The sequence below is a fragment of the Sminthopsis crassicaudata genome, chromosome 1, assembly GCF_048593235.1.
Source record: "Sminthopsis crassicaudata isolate SCR6 chromosome 1, ASM4859323v1, whole genome shotgun sequence".
Classification (NCBI taxonomy): domain Eukaryota; kingdom Metazoa; phylum Chordata; class Mammalia; order Dasyuromorphia; family Dasyuridae; genus Sminthopsis; species Sminthopsis crassicaudata.
This window is the reverse complement of record NC_133617.1, coordinates 390878274-390899898: the sequence shown is the minus strand read 5'-3', so window position 1 is coordinate 390899898 and position 21625 is coordinate 390878274. Positions and strand designations below refer to the sequence as shown.

At 37.3% G+C, this 21625-nt stretch overlaps 1 protein-coding gene and 1 long non-coding RNA gene across 2 annotated transcripts in view; one reads left to right on the top strand and one right to left on the bottom strand.

The window, feature by feature from the left end:
- The window catches only part of LOC141549787 (uncharacterized), a 38316-nt gene extending 19895 nt beyond the window's left edge, over positions 1 to 18421 (bottom strand). The window contains exon 1 of the long non-coding RNA XR_012484440.1: positions 18326 to 18421. This is a non-coding gene — a long non-coding RNA (uncharacterized LOC141549787). The remainder of the gene's footprint in view (positions 1 to 18325) is intronic.
- The window catches only part of CACNA1H (calcium voltage-gated channel subunit alpha1 H), a 383111-nt gene that overhangs the window by 169859 nt on the left and 191627 nt on the right, over positions 1 to 21625 (top strand).

Genomic DNA, 21625 nt, shown 5'->3' with positions numbered 1-21625 from the left:
GAGGATTATTGCCTTCTCACCATTATCCATTATCATTGTTCTCTTCATCCCCAAAAATGGTCTTATCCTTTCTTTGATGCTAAGCCTCCTTCAGTGTAGCTAAAACAAAATCCTTTTCTGTTGTCAGCATTCATCACCAGTATGGGATCTTGCTGAATCTTAGTATTCCTGCCAATACTCTTCCAGAACCATGCCATGCTTTCTGTATTCCTTTCTGTGACCTGCCCTTGCTTTCATCTTCTGCATGTTTTTTTTTAATTCCACATTGATTAATGAGTCTCCTGCGCATCCTCATTGATCTCTTCAAACAGCAACTCCCCTTTTTCCTCTTCATCAGTATTGTTTCTCTTTATGTCTGCAGAATTTCATTATTAAATACTTCCCATCCTTCCTGAGCTAACTTCCTTGTATAATTTTAGGCCATGGAATCTTATCAATCTCTTCCCTTAGTTCTCTAAAAATTTAGGATGCATGTCCAATTAGTCCTTGCTTTTTGCTCCTTCTCTGCCACAAATTCCCTTTTTTCCCAAGGCATACTTCATTTCCTTCACAGAAACCTGTTCCTTCATATTGATGAGATCAGATCCTGAATAGAATTTCTCTTTGTTGGTTCTTATATCTTTTTAAAGAATGAAATTATTATTAAGGTAAGTCAAAACATTATTAACGGCTTTACTTTGAGCAAAGATATCTAGAATAGAAATCTAGGTAACTGAAATTCCCACATTATTATATCATTCTTCTGGACTAGGCATGTGACTTGTTTCTTGAATACCTCATCTATTTTCTCTTTCAGGGCACAGGGTCTTTAGTAAAAATATAATTTCTGTTTTAGTGTCTAATTAATCTTGACCCAGTTACTCATCATTTTCTCTCCTTTTTCCTCTCCTAATACTTGTTTGTTTTATTTTATTTTTTCAAATGAGTGCCCATTCTTGATATGTAATGCTGCTCTCCTGGTATCCACATCTTACTTCACTTTTTACCTGTGCCTGGAAAGCAATTCTACCCCTGTTTGAAGTCAAAGAAGCTTTCTTTCCTTTACTCCTCCCACTTGGTCCTGATGTCTTCTCTCATTAGGAATAATTTATACTAAACTAGAACTATAAAACTAGGGTTTCTCTCTCAGAAATCTAGAGGATACTTCACAAATCCCAGATTCAGATATCTGTGCCAGAATTTTTTTTAAATTAAGAGACATTAAACAAAATACATTAAAAACAAGGAAGGTGTCATGTGAGTGTTTATTATCATTTTAGAGATGTGCTTCGAGCCCTATTCTCCTATTAGGACTTTGGAGACCATCCCTTTGTTCCTGTCCCATGGCTTAATAACAGTTCTTTGTTTAATATATTTAAGAGATGCTTTACATTTTAGGTTCAAGCTAAAAGGACATTCTATCTCCCTTCTCCCCTCAGATTAGCCTAAAGAATTCAAATCTTCAAGGAGGAGAAATTACAGAGGCCTTCTAGGTCAATGCCTACTGAGATAGAAATCCCTCAACAATAACAACTTGATCATCAAAGACCTCCAGTTAGGGAAAACCTCAAACCTCCCAAAAGGCCCTTTCCACTTTGCAGCAGATCCGATGGCTAAAAAAATGTCCCCTATGTTAAGCTATCTCATTCGTTTTCTACATAACAGTATTTGATCATGTCCCACCAAGATTTGTCTTTTGTTAGGCCAGATATCTCCAATTTTCAGCTCATTATGATATAGCATGATTTGAGTTCTCTAACCATCCTGGCTATCTCTTGGATGGGACATCCTACTTATGATAATAGGGGCAGGTAAGTGGCATAGTGGCCCAGAGTCAGTAAGACTCATCTTCTTGATTTCAAATCCAATTTAAGATACTTATTAGCTGTATAACTCTGAGCAAGTCACTTTACCCTATTTGTCTCAGTTTTTCTGGGAGAAAAAAATGGCAAATCATTTCATTATCTTTGCCAAAAAAAAACCCCAAATTGGGTCAAGAACAGTCAGATATGATTTATATAACTGAATAGCAACAACAACTTATAATAAATCTCTTTATGCAGTTAAGTCTTGCCCCCTAAATTGTCGGTGGTTTTCTTCTTCCTATTCCCCTTACAAAAGTGCCTATCTAAGCTTTGGACACCTTAGATAACACTCAAGAATACATGATAGACAGAGGGATGGATCAATGGATTAATGGATGAGTGAATGATGGATGGGTGGATGGGTAGATAAGCTTCATAAGGGCAGAAACCATATTATCTAAACTTTGTATTTTCTCCAGTGCCTAGCACAGTAGGTGCTTAATAAATATTCACTATTTTGGATGGATGAATGGGTGATGAATGAGTGGGTGGTTAAAGTACTCATCATTTCAGTATAACCATTTTCCAGCTCAGCTCCCAATCAGGCCCAGAGGCAAAGACCAGGAATCATAGGGAGCATCACCTTGAAGGCTAGGGACTAGAATAAGGAGATGAAATGAGGAACAAGAATTAGGTTTTGGATAGGATCATACTATACAGGTTGGAACCCATGACTTATATAAACTCCCAATCTCCTGATCTGTTCACCAAGACTACTTTCAGAGATCAGATGTCCCCTAAAATTGGCACAAATATCTCCAGATATTGAATTAAAATTGAAAGCAACCTCAAATGCCATCTAGTTCAATTCATATCTGGCCAAAGTCCCCTTTCTAATGGATCTCATCTAATCTTTATTCAGTCTTCTCTATGAAAGGGAATGTACTACCTCCCAGAGACAACTGATTCTATTTTTAAGAGTTCAGTGAAGAAGTTTTTCTACATAGCAAAGGAGCAATGGACCTGAAATTGGGGGAGCTGAATTCAAATTCCAAGCCACTAGTGCTCATCCACTTCACTTCTCTGGGACTCAGTTTCCTTATTTGCAAAATGAAGAATTGGAACTAGAAGCAGCATGATACAATGGAAAGAGCACTGCAGCAAAATAACTGTATGGACATATATATATACATTGTATTTAACATATACTTTAACATATTTAACATGTATTAATCTACCTGCCATCTGGGGGAGGAGGTGGGAGGAAAGAGGGAGAAACTAGAACAAAAGGTTTTGCAATTGTCAATGCTGAAAAATTGCCCATGCATATATCTTGTAAATAAAAAGCTATAATAAAAAATATAGAGGAAAAAAAACTCTTAAAAAAAAAGAAAAGAGCACTGACTCTCAAATCAGAGGAGCTATATTCAAATGTCAACAAGCATTTTAAAAGGTTAGTTTTAGACATAGAATCAGGAAGAACTAAGATCAAATCCTTCCTCAGACACTTAATAGCTGAAAGACTAGCTGGGCAAGTTAACCTTTCAACCTTAGTTTTCCCATACAGGGAATAATACAGGGATAATAAAACATCTACCTCAAAGAGTTGTTTTGAGGATGAAATGAAGTAGCACATGTAAACTGCTTTGTGAATTTTAAAGCACCATGGAAATACTAGTTACCATCCCACCATTACCATCACCACCGTCACTACAACTACTACTACTACTACTACTACTACTACTACTACTACTACATCTATGGTCTGAGGCAAGTCCCTTAACTTCTCTGAACTTCAGTTTCCTCAGCTGTAAAATGAAAGTATTGGACTCCTTCACTGGACCTCTGAAGTCCCTTCCAGTTCTAGAAGCTATATTCCTATGTACCTCTAAGATCTCTTCCAGCTTTAAAACTATGACTCTGAAAGAAAGCCTAATTTTGCTTCTTTTTTAACTTTTACCCTGGAATTCATGCATAAAAGAGGTCCAGGAAAAGATTAAATGGCAGGATTCCAGGTGACAGGTAGGAACAGACACTGATTTGTTTGTGTCTACAATTTACATCAGTATGTTATTTGGCCCTAGAGGAGCATTATACACACACACACACACACACACACACACACACACACACACACACACACACACACATTCTACTTCCCTGAATTAAGGCAGAATTTCTATCTATTTGCAGAGGCCCTTTAACTCGAGTGGCATGAAGGTTGGCTGATAACAAGCCATTCATCTCCTGGGGAACAAAGGCCCCAGAACATGCTGTCCCAGCCTGTCCCAGCCTCACTTAGAAAGGTCATTGATGACACAGTTTCAGCATTTCAAAAGAACTACTCACATTCTTTCCCAAGGAGCTGTCTACCCTCCCATCTCTAACACAGTGCTCAGAGATGTGAGATACACTGGGGATGTAGGAAAGGAATTGCCCTCTTCTTAGCAAGCACTAGAAGCTATATGGAGTGTCTGGAAAGCAAGCATCTTGCCCTGATTGTGGTTCTTCCCTGATGTCCATCAACCAATCTGCCAATGAGTGTTTTCTGACATTCACCATTCATCTTTGCTTCATTCCCACCATCCTTGGCTACAGTTGGAGGAGAAGGAAAGGAGACCTGATCTCTGCCATTGGGAAAACTATAATCTGGTTAAGGAGAAAGAGAGAGAGAGCAGACACATCCATGAAATAAGACCAAAAGGAAGATAATGTTATGAAGTGTTACATTATATAGCTTAGACTGCAAGTGTTACTGAGGAGAGCTCAGTATCAGTGAGAGTGGTCGGCACATAATAGGCATCAGTGAAAATGTGTGGAATGAGTAAATGAATAAAACAATCTTTAAAATTCTAAATTAATTAAATTATTATATAAATATCAATATCTTGTTAGACTCCACTGGTGATATTGTGTCCATTTCTGGGCACTATATTTTAGAAGAGATATTAATAAACTGTAAGAAAATGACTGGGCTGGGGAAAGACATCATATGAAGGAAGTTGCATTGAAGGAACAAAGTTTAGCCTAGAGAAGAAAATAGGATAGGATGTGAATCCTGACTTTAAAAATCAGAAAGTGTCCTAAGGAAGGAGAATTAGACTTGGCTTTAAAGAGCAGACCTAGCAATACTTGGTGGAAACTAGAAAAAGGCCAGCATGGGTACAGTAGAAAGATCAATGAAATTAAGTGCAGAGCACCGAGAGAACAAAACCCATCACCACCACTTAGTGCCTGGCTGATTTGGGGGCACATACATTGTCCTATGTGAACCATTTCCTCATCTGTTAGAATAAGGAGTTGACCTAGTCAAGGCTTCTTAAACTTTTCCCACTCATGACCCCTTTTCTGTCAAGAAATTTTTATGTGATCCCATGTATATAGATATGTAAAGTAACTATACAAACCAAATCTTTGCTGATAATAAATCATAATCTTATGACCTCTCTATTCAATTATGAGAACTCATATAGACTCATAATCCAGAGTTTTAGAAGAGGGGACCTAGAAGATATTATTTCAGATCCAAATTAATTCTCCTATAATTTATACGAAATGCAAATCAACAGCTTTTGGAAGGAAGATGTTCCTTATTGAAAGCTTTGAGCATAGAGTGCAAGAAGCATCTGGGAGTGGTGAATGGAGGAAGTCCTGGCTTCAGGTCTGGCTTCTGAACAACTGTAACTGAAAGATCATGGGCAGTTACTTAGTCTCCCAGGGTTCCCAGGACACACACCAAGACAAGTGTTCTTGATCTTTTTGAGTGGAAGTCATGAACCCCTGTGGCGAACTAGCATGGATCTTCTCAGAATAATCCTAAATGCATGAAATAAGATGTACACTATTACAGAGAAAACCAGTTATGTTGAAATGAAGATATATTTTTTCCCTTCCAAGTTCATAGACTCCCTGAAAATTGACCATAAAGGGGAAGAATATCTTTCCACAAATGCCAGTTTAAGAAATGTTATTCTAAACCCAAGTTCCAGGCAAGCAGGGAAGGAGTTTTCACACTGGAAGTTCCTTACACCCATTAGGATAAATCCAAATGGATACTATATAAGAGGGCAATATGTACTATACTAGACAATATGAAGAACACTTAAATAAATGACATAATCTATGCCCTCCATTCATTTATGGTCAGCAAGGAAGGCAGGAAAACTATACAAATAGCAATACTATATATGTCCACAGCAAGAATGTGTTTTGGCATGTGGGACGTTTTGTTGTTTCCCCAGAAGAAATCCAGAGATGCTCTGGCTATTGACCAATCTGAAACTCAACTTTACGTCTGCTTTCTAACTAGAGAAGCCCGAGCTGCTTTCATCCTGAACAGTATCAGAAGTTGATAGGAATTGATTAATAACTACCAGCAGAAACTAGAGAGAATTCAAAAGCTCAACCTCCCGAATTTGAGAAAATAAATCAATGCCATTGTTGACTATCAAGGCCCCTGGCTGAAATATTCTTCCTTTGATTTTGCTTCTGAAATAAAGGCCCACCCCAGCCCTCCCTACCATACTCCTATCTGCTTGTTGAAATACTTCAAATCCCAGTTCAAATATGATCTCCTGTAAAAAATTTTCCTGATGCCTCCACAGATGGAAATGAACTGCCCCCTTCCTCCACTATCCCCTAAATTTATACTTTTTATGGCCCTTATCACTTATTACCTTGTACCATATCCCAGTATTCTCTCTCCTATTAGACTGTGAGCTCCTTGGGGGTAGCAACCAATTTCTGTCCCCCAGACATCCCTAAGTGAAGCAGAGAAAGTTCTCCTTGCACAGAGCAGGCAACTGCAAATATTTGTTGGATGGAATTGAACTGAATTTTCTGCTACAGAATACAATTGAGAGGAAGTCCCAGAGCATTTCAAGGACAATCAATACACTCCTTGTCTTTATTGGGCTGGTATTATTTTTCTTCTCCTGAAGGGATGGTTGTTTTCATGAATAAACATATGCTCTTCTCCTGGAGCAAATTAGAAAAGTAAGTTAGAATGAGCATGAGAATATAGGATGAGCTATTGGAGACATTTTCTCCTGGAAAACAGAAGTTGAGTTTGTGGGTGTGTGCATGTGTGTGTGTATGTGCATGAGCAAATATATTAGAATGGTGGGAAGGGCGTGTCCCAACTTCATGTTTTAGAAATCATTATCTACATAAACAAAGTATATAAAACTTTTCTCTTTACTTTTGCTTTTCCCATTTCTAATTTGTTCCAGAACAACTTATGTTTATATATGACCACACATATATAATATGCATATATGCATCTGTGTATATATGTACATATGTATATAGATGTGTGTTCCATACATACGTATATTGAACTTATCTATAACCCAAATTCCTTCCCAAAATGAAGCAGAAGAGTATTTTATAAAATCTGAGACTCTCAGTACCAAAGGGATCTCTATGGTCCATCCAAAGCAGAAATTCCCTCCATAAGAATCCTAAAAAGTGGTCATTCACTTCATTTCGAAGACTTTCAGACATGGGAGACTCACTATTTTAAAAGACAGTCTCTGTTTCTACACAGCTTTGATTATTAGGAAGCTCTCCTTTCAGTTGAATTGAAACCTGCCTCTTTATGCCTTCCATCCCTCATTTCCTCCAGCCCCATATTGGTCTACAGAGTGTTTTAAGCAAATGAGAAGTACTCTCTTTAGTAAACAAGCTTTCAATGAGAAGGCAGAGAGAGAAAAAAAGAAGAGGGCCCTGTGTGAGATGCATCCTCCCCCTCCTAATTTGTCTTCTACACAAGGTAACCAAAACAACTAGCTTCTGATGTAATGGAAAGATTCTTGTGCTCAGAATCAGGATACCTAAGCTGAGCTCCAGACTTAGCACTAACTCACAGTATGACCTCAGAGAAGTCCCCTTACCTCTCACTGTGTTAGTTTCCAGATGTATCAAATAGGAACAACAATACACCAGGACTGCTTATCTCATAGAAAATTGTTTAAAAAAACTAAGTCTCAGTTTTTATATCTACAAAATGGAGGGGAGGGTAAGGATACCTATCTACCTCCTCTGCAAAACAGTTATAAGGACCAGATAATGTGATGGGTGATTAAATATTTGGATTACAGTAATGAAGACCTGAACAAGGTATCATAGACAGATCATGTTCAATAAAAACAAGGTGTCAAAGAGTAATAATGGCAGAGGGAAGGTTTTGAGGTAGCATCAGGGAAAAGTGAGCATCCTGATTCCTTTTGGCTCACTATGTCTATGGAGCATGAAGGAAGAAGCAGCCAGTGCTGGAGAGAATGACCAAGATTATGGTGTCTTCTTGAGATGTGTGTTCCTGTGAAGACCAGAAGGTTGAAAATATTCTAAAAAAGTATCAAAAGTAAGATGAAAGATTAAAAGTCTTAAGTAGCACTCAGGGATCTGAGAAAGAACAGAGGATAAGGTACCTAGAGAACCTTAGGATGCATTGATAGGGCAAATGATAAGACTTCTATCTCACCAAAACAACTAAAGCTGATTACTTGATTTAGATTACTTGATTTCCTCGTGATCTGCAAGAGTTTTTCAAAGGAAAACTGGATGGTCATTTTAGGGATTGTTGTAAATAGAGATTCCTGTTCAAGTCCTGGACTGGATGACCTAAGAGATGGGAGGAGAACTAGAAATGGTCTACTGTTCAAAACTATCCACTCCCCTCTACCAACCTAGGATAAGCAAGACTTTATCCAGGGTATTCTTTAAAAGGTAAATACCTTCAAAAAGAATCTGATCAATGACTTCTCACCTTATCAATCCCAATGTCAGATCCACCATATTACTTCCTGGCCATATTCATGCCTTGCCACTACAAAATCATAAATTCTCAGGAAAACTCTGACCATTCACTTCTATTATTCTCACCTTAATTCCTTAATGGGAATTAATCTAAGGTTATTAGACTGAGAATCTAAGAGATTTGGGTTTCTATATCAGATCTGATACCAAGTTGTAACATGATTTTGGAAAAGTAACTTTCCCTCTTTGGATCTCAATTGTCTTCACATATGAATAACAGTCTCTGCTAGATGATCTCTAAAGGCTGTTCCAATTCTGAAATTCTATGGATTTGTCTTCTATTCCTTGGAGCCAAACAGTAAGCCTCTGCAATAGCAAAAGGAAAGATGTTTCTTCTTTCCCTGTGTCAGCACCTGAGCACTGCCAGCTTTGTCTAAGCATGGGGCAGGGTAGGCAGTCCCAAAAAACTGTCCTCAGCTTGTTATAACATGGTTTAGTAAGAAGAGGATATGGGTTGGATTATCTGAGGAGTTAAGTTGTATTCATCACTAATCATTGCTAATACCGGCTTTGTTTTGATTAAATATATATATGATGGGTTAATTCTTCTGCTTGAGATGCTCAGGAGACCTTTGTCAAGGGCTTGTCCACAAGTTTCTTTAGTCTCCAATGCTGTTAACTCCATTAGTCATGCTAAGGAAGCAGTGGCCTAGGTTAGCTGGAGAAGTGGGTGAAGTAGGAAACCTTTGCTGTTTGGGGAAGAGCCAAAAGCCATGAAATTGAGGTCAAAGACATAGGTCTGAGACCCAGCTCTATTTCAATGATCTGGCATATATGATTCTATTTCAGTTTCCTCATATGTGAAATGAAGATAATCCTTACGCTACCTACTTCATAGGGTCATGATGAAGAAGCAACGACGTTAAGAATGTAAAGCATTCTTTAAATATAAATTGAAATATGACTGAATAATATCGGATATCTTCCCTATTTAATTTGGGAAACATTGTTGAGCTCATATAGATTTAGAAACTTTTTGTAGCTATTTTGTGTATATTGATTTGTACCTGAGGGCAGGAATTGTCTTTCTTGCTTCTATTTATCACCTCCAGGTTTAACCCAGTGCACTATATATAGTAAGCACCTAAAAGCTGCTTTATTCTTTTATTTATTACTTGATACACAGTAAGAACTTAATAAATGCTTTGCTTTTTCATTTGTTGCCTGACAAAGAGTAAGTGCTTAATAAATGCATTTGCTATCTATCAAGTGCCTCCTATGTTCAATGTCCCATGCAAGGCACACAAAGAGATTGAATATCTAGATAAATCTTTGCCTTCATGGAGCTTATAATATAGTAAGGAGATAACAACAATGTCCAATATTTCCTGATAAGTGCATTAGAAAAGTGAAGAAGAAAGTGCTCTTTGAGGGAGGATGGCAAGTCTTGAGTCTGGGTTTAAAAGGTCTCCTGTTGGGCTGCAGATTACAGAAAGGAGAGATTGGATGTGAGACAGTGACCCATAACTACCATAGTATCTTTTCATCCACCCTACTTTAATAAGGCCAGTGAATGAAAGAGTGAATCATTCATTTACTTTTTAAAAGATATTCATTAAGAATTTACTTACTACATATCAAGCAGAATACTAATGATGGAGAAGGAAACAAAAATAAGACAGTACTTGCTCTTGAATCACTCACACTTTGGGAAAAGACAATTCACAAAAGAATTAATCAAGAGTTAATATAGCAACAAACTCCAAATGATGATGATGATATATACTTATGCTTCCCTTTTGCCTTCTCCTCAAATATCCCACTCTAATAATCTAATAGATTAATACTTAATCATGTATTAGATTTAAGAAACAAACTAGCAAAGATTAAAGGGATCACCACAGTTATCTAATCCAATCTATCTAAAAAAAAGAAACCCCCCTTTATGACATCCCTGACAAGTCTTTGATTAGTCTCTATTTGAAGACCACTGACTGGGAACTCACTACCTTTCCAGAGTTTGTTTTACTCCAGGATTGTCTTTCTGGACAACTTCTACCATTTCTCTGAGGGGCAAACAATATATCTTAACCCTCTCCCGCATAGAAACCCTTCAAATGATTGAGAATAGCTATAATACCCCAATCCTAAGGCTTCTCATCTCTAGGGAAAAGGCCTTGAATAAAATTATTCAAGATATTTATTCTTGTGTATAAATAACTAAAATAGCTAAAAAGATATCGTACTTAAAATTAATAGATCATTTGGGAATCGTTTTTTCATGCAAAGTGGAAGAAAATTATTGATTACCCACAAGAGGGGAAAAGGTCAAAATATGAATCATTGTCCATGAGTGTTAGATAAGTTCCTATATGATAGACACATGATTGATTAAGGAAACAGGTTAAGAATTTTGGAGGGCAAGGTTACTCATCATGTTGGTGACATATATGTATGTTCACTCTGGCCTTCCCTAAACCATGCTAGAGACAAAGCCCTAATGATTTAAAGAAGAGGGGTGGGATTCTAAGGCTTTGTGGAGTTACAACTGAAGTGTGTCTGAATCTCTCCTCAAAGGAGCAGATAACTTGTGGTCAACTTCTAGTCAGAGAATAGATAATGAGGAATTGTCAAGACTAAGGCAAATACCTATTAAAACTATCTTTGTGATTTGGATAACTAATTATCCTCTGACTAGTCTTATGTCATCTATGTAGAAATACATCCATCTGTCCATCCATCTCTATATCTCTCTTATCTATCCAATTGATCATCTATTTATCTAGAAATATATGCTGTGTATATATGTATAACCTGATTCTTCTCTCATTAAGGAAATCCCTACCATGTGTTTGTTTGATTATTTTTAAAGGGATACATCTTGAAAGTAGAGGGTAGAGCATAGGCATGGGTAGAGCATAAGCACATAGGTGTTTTAAAAACACCTAGGAATCAAAGTGTAGCAGGGCATCAAGCTTTAAGAGCTATCTTTGTTCTTGTTGTTTCAGTTTTTATCAATGACTTAGATGAAGCCCTTGCTACTAAGTTTGTGGATTGTACTGCTAACCCACTAGCAAGTTGAGTTAGCCTCCCAAAAAGGTCTCAACAATCTAGAGCAGGTATTGATGAAATACATCCCAAAAGTCAAATTTGTCCACTTCCTATTTTTGTATAGCCTGTGAGCTAAGAATGATCTAGAAACAATGGTCCCAATCTTGAATCCCTTGATTCTTTGCCTCAGTCAAACCATAGCTGGAGTATAGTGGTCATTTTGGTTTGTCACAATTAAAAAGAATATTGACAAACTCTAATGAGGAAAATATATCTCTCTCATAGGTGCAGAGTTCCTTCCTTTCTAAAATGAAATGACTGAATTAGATGATCTCTAAAGCACTTTTCAGTTCCAAATACTTCTGACTCTCTATTCCTAAGATAGAGTATGTTCATGCAGGATGGTAAAGAGCCATAATACTATTAATTAGGAGGATTAATTGATGTTTTAGGTTGGAGAGAAGAGCTAAATCAGGGAGTGGCTGACTTTGAATGTCTATAAAGACTTCCATGGAAAACAGGAAGACTTGTTCCAATCGGAGTTAGCCTAGTAATACAGAACTGGGATCTATAGGATAGAGGTAGGGGGAAGGTGTAGCACAAAGTTTAACTGGTATCAGAGAAACAGCTTTTAGATCATATAATCATCAGAGACAGCCAAAAGTGTAATGGGCATTGCAGGGGTGAAGATAGGGCCAGTAAGTCCCCCATTTTTAAAGATCTCCAAGTGGCAAAAGACAATCTTTTGTCATGTATATTAAGGGAATTTCTCCTTTAAGTAACAGTTTCTGAAGCATCTTGGAAAATACTCATTCATGTTCCTAACCTTTAATGCTTCTGCCTCCTATGACGGAAATCCCCTCCCCCAAGAGAGAAGGTAGTCTGGACTTCCAAAAACTTCTCTGCCCTCACTCTTCAAAGTACCAATTAGCACTGAGTACAGGCCTCCCAAATTACTGGAATGGACACTTCTCCCTCTACCCAGTTTTCACTCAGCAGGGCCCCAGCATGGGCTACGACCTTACACTGAACCAGAAGAGTTAGCTGCTGCCTGTCTGGAAGCTTGGATATATGGCATTTTTTATAAATACCTAATGCCAGCAGCAGGCAAGAGACATCGGCACATCTGTTCTGCTATGTGTACAGGAAGTTTCCAAGTCATCAAATGGAATTAAAAGTATGTTTTGTTTTTCTGTTGTTGAGGGGGGTTTTGGGTACAGTTCAGAGCTTTACCCATGAAGATGTAGAAAAAAAGCATAGCACATTCTATTAAACTGTCAGATTGAATAAATCTGAATTCCCTATCTTGGCCTCTGGTCAAGGCCAATGCATTTACTTCTGAGGCCAGTTAATTAGTGGGAAGGACTGTTCCTGAAGTCTATTTCCTTGTCCATCTGGAAAAGTATATAAGATACACGGAAAGGTCTTGATTAGGCAAATTCATCCCAAGATCGTGAATTCTGACCCATCCTTTCAAAGGTAACTCAGATTCTATCTTCTTCATTAAACCTTCTTTGTTTCCCATTACCACCTGAGCAATCTTGTTGATAATGACTTTCACTATATGGAAAGAGCTACTTACTTGAAATCAGGAGACCTGGGTACAAATCTCACCTCCACTTCTTATCACTTATCAGCTATATAACCAGATTCAAGATCCTCCTAGTCCACCTCAGCAGGTTTTTGTACTCTTACCCCTTCATGCACTCTGCAGCCTAGCCAGACTGACCTTCTTGCTGTTTCCACATGACATTGCATCTCTGCTCTTTGCACAGATTTCCTCCCATTCCTGGAAAGCACCAGCCTCTCAGAATTCCCCATTTTTTATAAAAGCTTATTTCAAGGACCACCCCTATATGGAACCCTGATCCTCACCCACTTCCAGCTGTTCTTGTCTCCTTCACCACAAAATTACCATTTATCTGATTTGTTTATAAGGGTTTCGGGTCTTTTCTCTGACATATACTGGCTATGTGACTCTGAACTTAATTCTTAACTTGTCAGCACCTAAGAAAACTCTCTAAGACTGTAAGTTGTAGGATTCCTGGGAACTACACTGGTATAGGGACTTTTCACCCAGAAGTTCTCTGAACCAATGAAATCACACGGCTATTTCCGATCCCTTATATTTCACTGTTGCTGTGTTCAGTCAATTCAGTTATGACTCTTTGTGACCCCACTTGGGGTTTTCTTGGGGAAAATACTGGAGTGGATTGTCATTTCCTTCTCCAACTCATTTTATAGATGAGGAAACTTAAGCAAACAATTAAGTGACTTGCTGTTAGTGTCTGAGGCAAAATTTGAATTCAGATCTTCTTGACTCCAGACCCAGCACTCTATCCATTGCACCACCTAGTGGGGCTATATTTTGTATTTGCTTTTACATGTACATGTTGTATTTCTCCCACAAAATATAAATTTCTTGAGGGCAATGACTGTCTTTTTTTTTCTTTCTCTGGGCTAAGAAGAATGCCTAACAATAATGAATGTTTAATTGATGCTTGTTGATTGATTGAAATCATTTAATTTCTTCAAGCTTATGTTTATCCTTTTCAAAATAGGGTTGATACTTTCACTATCTGCCTCTAGGTGAGCTGCAATGATAATAATAGTTATTATTATTATTTGTATCTGAATAATAAAGGACAGCAAGGTGATATGATGGCATGGGGACTAGAGTGCCAGGCCTGAAGTCAAGGATACCTAAGTATCAGGACTCAGATATTTATTAACCTTGTTTGCTTGTTTCCTATTCAATAAAATGAGTTGAAGAAGGAAATGGTCTCAGTCTCTTCAAGTTTTAATCATTATCATTATCAACCACTGTTTATACTTCTGTGCTTTAAAATTTACAAAGTACTTCTTTCAAAATAACCCATGGAGGTAAGTAGTACCATCCATCCTAACCATTTTTATCAAATAAGGAAACTGAGGCTCAGAGTGGTCCAAATGACTTACCCAGAATTATAAATCAGTTTTATTAATCTAAGTCCAGTAGATAGAGACAAATCTTGCCTTATACGCTTTCTACTTGTGTGACCCTGGATAAGTTAATTAATCCTGTTTGCTTCAGTTTCCACATCTGTAAAATGATCTGGAGAAGGAAATGCAAACCATTTCTGTATCTTTGTCAAGAAAACTCCAGTGGGGGTCACAAAGAGTCAGGCACAATTGAAAAATGATTCCACAATAGTTTCTAAATACATCTATATTTTTGTTATTAACAAAACTAATAATAATGATAATCAAGGGATCATAGATGATCATAACTGGTTTTCATACAGTATTTTGCAGGGTTTTTTGATTCTCACAATAACTCCATGAGTTAATTCAGGGATTAAATATATCAGTTTGACAAAAAAGCAAGCTGGGGAAAAAAGGGGTTAACTGACTTACCCAACATCACAAAGCTCAGAAGTGGTGAAATTAGAAAAAGAACACATGACTCCCAGTCTAATGTTCAGACTATGAAAAAGTCATTAAACTCTTTAGCAATATAGATGGGTCTAGGATCTAGATCTCCTAATTCCAAGCCCTGTAAGCATCTGTATTTTAAACTAAACGACTGCTTTACCAACATGACAATGGTCTAAGAAATTCCACTGTGAACCAGTGTAAGTCATGATTAATAAAAGCTTTTTAAAAATTTATCCATGCTCATACTCCCTCTGACCCTGGGAGAGGGTGTTTCCATATATAATATTTCTCCTGTCAAATCTTGTAATTTCTCAGTCATCAGAAGAGTTCAGCGGGTTTCACTGTGCTTAATATAAAACTGCATTACTCCTGACTTTCAGGGAGTCCTCATCAAGCTTTGGTGCATGTCTGGGGGAAGAGGAGAAGTGCTATTAAAGAGGCTTAAGTATAGGCCTTGCTTCAAATGGAGGATGTGTGCAGTTTTCCTAATAAGCCCTAACCATAGGTACTTATGATGAATGTACCTATTATAGTAGTGTTTCCACTCTCAATTTCCACATTAAATTGGAAATGCTGTATCAATGAGATTTTTTCCCCCAGTAGGCAGCATCTCTGCCTTCTTATTATTGGAAAGATAATGCAAACTATTGATTAATTTTCACCAGTATGCAAGATTTAGTCATATTCTTCCTCTCTTTCCTCAACACATTCTAGCCACATGCTTCCCAAAAGAGGCATTGTATGGGGTTAGAGTGGTGACTTCTTTCATGGAAGAGAGGGATTAGACTTGCTCTGCTTAGCCCCGGGGTGCAGAAACATTATAGGTAGAAGTTGGAGAGATTCAGATTTTGCTTGGAAGTAAGAAGAAACTTTCTAGCAATTAGAGCTTTCCTAAAGTAGAATAAGCTACCTGAAAAGTGAGTGGGTTCCAGAGTAACAAAGTAACAAAGTACTGGTAAATGTTTAACAACTAGTTCCCCGGTGAAGGGGGTAGGAATATGTGGCATGAAAACTTTAAAGTTTAATTTGCATTATTAACAATTTCTCCATCACTTTCTTAAGTCTAGACAATAACAAAACAATAACTTAAGATTGCACTGAAAATTAAAGTCATCCCTACCATTATGAGCTGCCTCCAGCATATCCCTAGTCCCTCCTTACTAGAGCTCTTCAAGCAAAGTTTGGATGACCAGTTGTCAGGGAAGATTCTTGTTCAGACACAGATTGGACCAACAATCCTATGAGACCCCTTCCATCTCTAAAGTTCTATTATTCTAATTCTGCAGCGATTTAGGGGGGGAAAAGGATTAGGCTGCAAATAAATGGATGTTAGTTTGGTATTCCAATAGTTAGTTCAGCACCAAGGACAGTTATTATTTCCAAAGAGTCAGTTTACCACATCATAGATTTTAGAGCTGGTATAGAATAGATCTATTCCAAACCTCTTATCTTACAGCTCAGGACATCAAAACCTAGAATGGAAAAGACTTATTCAATGTTATGTAAATAGTAAATGTCAAAACCAAGAATTAAACCCAGGTCCTCTGACTTTGCATTATTCTTTCCACTATGCCACAGACATTCTTGTCATTTGGGGGATCCAAACATATAGTAGCACATATAATTTTTCTTCCCAGTACATAACATTTCAGTTCCCTTTGAAAACTATGTCTGCATGTGATAGACCCTTTTTATGTCTATGCCCATATAATTGAATACTGCTTATGTAGGAGTGACTTGAAGGCTTTGGATAATGTTAGATTCAATAAAAATTAATTCATTAAACAAATGTGTGCAAGGCATAGCAATTGGTGTTGAGGTTGAAAAAGTGCAGAACAACCTAGGTAGTGCCCTCAAAAATCAAAAGTCTAGTATATTTATAAAGATGAATACATATGGAGAGAGAAAGAGAGAGAGAGACGGATACACAGAGTGACAGAGGGAAAGAGACACAGAGAGAGAGAAACCTACTAGTAAAATTTCCAGAGGAAGTAGCACCTGAACTGAGCCTTCAGAGATTAAAAAAAAAGTAGTGCATTATAAGCATAGGAACAGTGGTATGTATTCATGGAGGCAAGAGATAGAATGTAAAGTTTGGGGTAATTAATAGTCAAACGGAACTAACATGGCAAGGGTATGAGTGATATGCTATAAAGTTAAGTTGGAGCTACATTGTAGAGAGCCTTAAATGCCAAATTAAGGAGTTCATATTGGAACTTTAAAACAATGCCAGTGAAAGTATTTTAGACAGAATTTAATTTCCTCAAAAAGTGGAAAGGAATTGGAAAACTAAGCATTCCTTACTTATACATATGTATTTTGAATGAAATATTTTTGTTTATCTGACTCCAAAAAAATCAAGAATTATATTCTAATTTTTGTACAAAGCTTTTATGTTTTCTTCCATTCGAATGTAAGTATCTTGAGGGCAAGTGTTGTATTTTTTGCTTATATTTGTAGGCTTAAACAATACCAAACATATTGTAAATATTTAATAAATGTGTGTTAATGACTGCCTTCCTACTGATTAGAGAGAGCTATTCAAAAGTGAAATAGGGCATCTAGGGAGAGCATATAATATCAATCACCAGGAATATTTAAGAAAAGACTGGCTCACCACTTGTCAAGGATTCTTATGAAAGGAATGTTGGTGCAAGTACTGGCTGGATGATCTGATCTGCGTGGTCTCTTCTATGTCCATGATTGTGTGGATCTGATTCTGTATTTCTGGAATGCCTTCTCTAGAGCCTGGGCCCTCTGTTTTGTAACAAAGATCTCTGTGCCTTGACTCATTACCTTTATCTAGTTTTCTAATTTCAGAACTAAGAAGACTCAATGTTGAATCCTTACATTTATTAGATGCCCAAAACTACATACATAGGTTCATAGCAAAAATAAGTATATTGCTCCTGTGACACTGAGAAACTAGTAGTACAACAAAAATGATGATGATAGCTAGCATTAATATAATGCTTCAAGATTTGTGAAGCACTTAACATATTTTACTTCATTTGATCACAATAACCCAGTGAAGTAAGGTCACAATTTTACAGTTGTGAGAACTTAATCTGAGTGAAATTATGTGCCCAATGTAACATTACTAGAACGTGTCTGGGGCAGGATTTGAAACCATATCTTCTAAACTCTAAGGCCAATACTCTGTCTACTCCACCATGGGCTAGCCATGTAGAATTAAAAAACTACCACTCACAAATGATCTATGGATGCTCTCATATTTTGCTGACATGATATCTCAATTAAATAGTCTTTAGTTGAGAATCCCTGCACAACTGCTGCCTGAGACATCAACTTACCTGTCTCTAGGATGGTTTTCAGCTTCAGGTTAGTTGGGAATCAGGGTCAAGTAGACTGGTTGGCAGCAGTTGATTGAAGAAGTTTCTGGGTCTATTGTGATTTCAGCAAATTGATCTTATTAAATGCAGTTTACTCATTAGTTAACATAGTTCATTTTAGACTTAGAAATATTTAGACTTTAGACATTTAGACTTTAGAAAACAGAGAATACAACATGGCACAATGGAAGGAATATTCTGAGTTCAAATCTTAGCTCTGCCACTTCAAACATTGGGAAAATCATTGACCCTCAGTTCTCTTATTTTTAAGATGAAGGATGGGGGTATGGGGTGGACTATATTTCCTCTAAATAAGCTTTAAGCTCTAAATTAAATTCTAATTTCCCTTCTAATACACCTGGTCAGTTTCTTGACTGAACTCTTAGTGGTAAGTTCTGGTCAATAAAGAGGTAGGAGTACAAAAGATATAAATGACTGTGTGGAATTCTCTCATTGAACAAATTGAATACTTGAATGTCAAAAGAAGCATGGCAATAGATTATGTGAGATAACACTGAATATATCAAAGGCACATTAAGTTTACTTATCTTCAGTGATAAAGCTTATCCTCACTCATCTGGGCTCAGAGCGTTCTGGTTGAGTGACCAGGAGGGGCTTCTTTTTCTTAGTAATCTCTAGTTGGAGGCAGTGGATAGAGTTCTGGTTCTGGAATCAGAAGGAACAGAGTTCAAATTGTGCCTCAGAAACTTATTAGTTATGTCATCATGGCAAGTCTCTTAACTTTTGCCTCAACTACCTCAATTATAAAATGGGGATAACAATAGCACTACTGTGCAGGGTTATCTGAAGATCAAATTAAATAATTCTTGAAAAAAAACACTTGGCATATAGTAGACACTGTTTAAATTGTTTTTCCCTTCAAACTCAATTTTTTTTCAAATGAAGAGGTTTAGCTGTGTGTGTGTGTGTGTGTGTGTGTGTGTGTGTGTGTGTGTGTAAACCAAAAATGTAAATTAGCTACAATTTGTAGAAACTGGCTGGAAACCCAAATGAATTTAATTAAAGCTTTGCCGTTTCAGCTGACTCATATGGCAAATGTACCTCTGTAATTAAGGCAAGCATACTTGTAAGGGTCCACATTGGGAAGCAGCTGAGTGTGTTGACTCTTCTTAGAAGTGAGGAAAGCTAAGCTGCATTTTAAATACAGAATATTTACTAGTGCATAGCAGGGTGATTAATAGGCAACTGTCTTTGCCAAAGACCTCTATGCATCTTTGACCTAGCCCCTTGCCCTCTGAACTACCTTCTCTGGTAGTGATGCTCTCAGATCATTGGATTCAATGGGGCTGGTGTTGTCTAATGTGCATCTTTGAGTGTTCACAAGGACATCATCTCTTATGAGGCATTCCAAGAACAGGCCAATCTATAGAATCCTGTGGGTTTGGGTTTAAGTATTTTGTATCATAGTTTTGGGCCTGCTTATTTTAAAAATTAAATGAATTAATTTTTTTTCAATCAATAACATGTATTTTTCCTCTAAAACCATCTTCCATACCTCATAGTAGAGAAAAAAAAATCTCGTAACAAAAATGTGCAGTCAAGAAAAAATATCACATTAGCCATGTCCAAAACTGTGTCTTGTTCTATATTTTTAATCCATCATCTCTCTTTAGGAAGTGGATAGTATTTTTTGTCACTGACCTTCTGGAATCATGGTTGGTCATTTGGTTGATCAGAGTTCTTAAGACTTTAAAATTGCTTGTCTTTATAGTATTGTGACTTTAACATATAAATTGTGTTCCTGGTTCTGCCCATTTCAATTCATACATCCTACCTCATTTCATATAAGTCTTCCCAAGGTATTCTGAAACCCTCTCTTAAATTATTTTTGTCATTTATATGTCTTAATTCTTTGAGCCATTATCTAAATGATGCTTTCTCCTTCCTTCCTTCTTTCTATCCTTTTTTCTTTCATTCTTTCCATTCTTCCTTCTTTCCCTTTCTCCCTCCTTTCCCTTTGTCTACATAGGTAATTAATTATACCTTTACCTGCAGATGCTTTGCCCAAAGAAATAAAAGGAATAAAAAAACTAGATATCTTTATGGGCTAAAATTATTTTTATGGACCATGACTTAAACCCAAATCATTCTGGCTCTCACTGATTGGCCAACAGTAAGTCTCTGACCAAACCTCACTTGGTCACTGTTTGGATTCCAATGGCTCAAAGTGAGGATAAATAGCGGTTGCTTTTCTCTTAGCCAGAAACCTGAGGATCTTCCCCTCCCAGATTGATTTTATTTTTTTGATTAGAAGCTATTTTGGGCCTTATTTCTTCCTTAGCCTTAATCACTGAATGGGCATTGCCTCAGATAAACATTTCCTATTAATGACCTTAACTTTAAAAGGCCAAAGTCTCACACTGCATGCAGGGCCATCTCCAGTATCCTGATCTATATTTTTCCACTGGACTTATTAGATAGCTCTGGAGGAGAGAATAAGACTGGTGACTTTGCACAGACCTCCCTCACTTAAAAACAATTCACTTGCAAGTTATAACATCATTTTCCTTGATGTCATGGTCCTCTTCCAGAATAAAGGACAAACAATGACAACAACCCAACTGAAGAACCTCCCTTAGTTTCCAGGACTTTTCCACCAAGAAAAGAACTGCTGAAATTATTTTTGTGCTTATGGGTCCCTTTTCTCTTTCTTTGACCCCTTAGGAGTCTTTTGCTTTAATTAACCTTAATAAGGAAGGTATTAAGGTTAATTTTTGGCAAAGTGAAGAAAGAAGCACGGGACTGGTTAGACTTCTGGCTTGTGTAGAGAGGGGTTTCAGAAATCACCACATTGCCTATAAACCCTTCCTTAGAGCATTATTTCTTGCCCATATTGCCTTGATGAAATGCACCTCTAATTCCTATCCATAGGATCATGTTTAGCATTGTATCATTGCTATCAATCATTCATCTAGCATGAAGGTCTCCAATGTCCATCTGAGACAGGACTGGAGAAAAATGAAATATCTCTTTGAGACCTTCCACTCTCTTCCAAAGGTAGCCTATGTAGCCTAGGAATCCTCCAGAATTCCACATCCAGCTGGCTAAGCCATGATTCATAGTCACCTGTGTAAAGAAATTTCCAGATTGGAGAGACTATCCAAGCCCTAGCTGTTACTAGGAAACAGAAGGGAACGATTTCTAACAAACTGAGCTATCCCAAATTGAAATAGGCTGCCTCAAAGAGATGGGAAATTCTTCATCATTAGAGGTCTTCAGGAGGGTATTAGTTAGAGATTT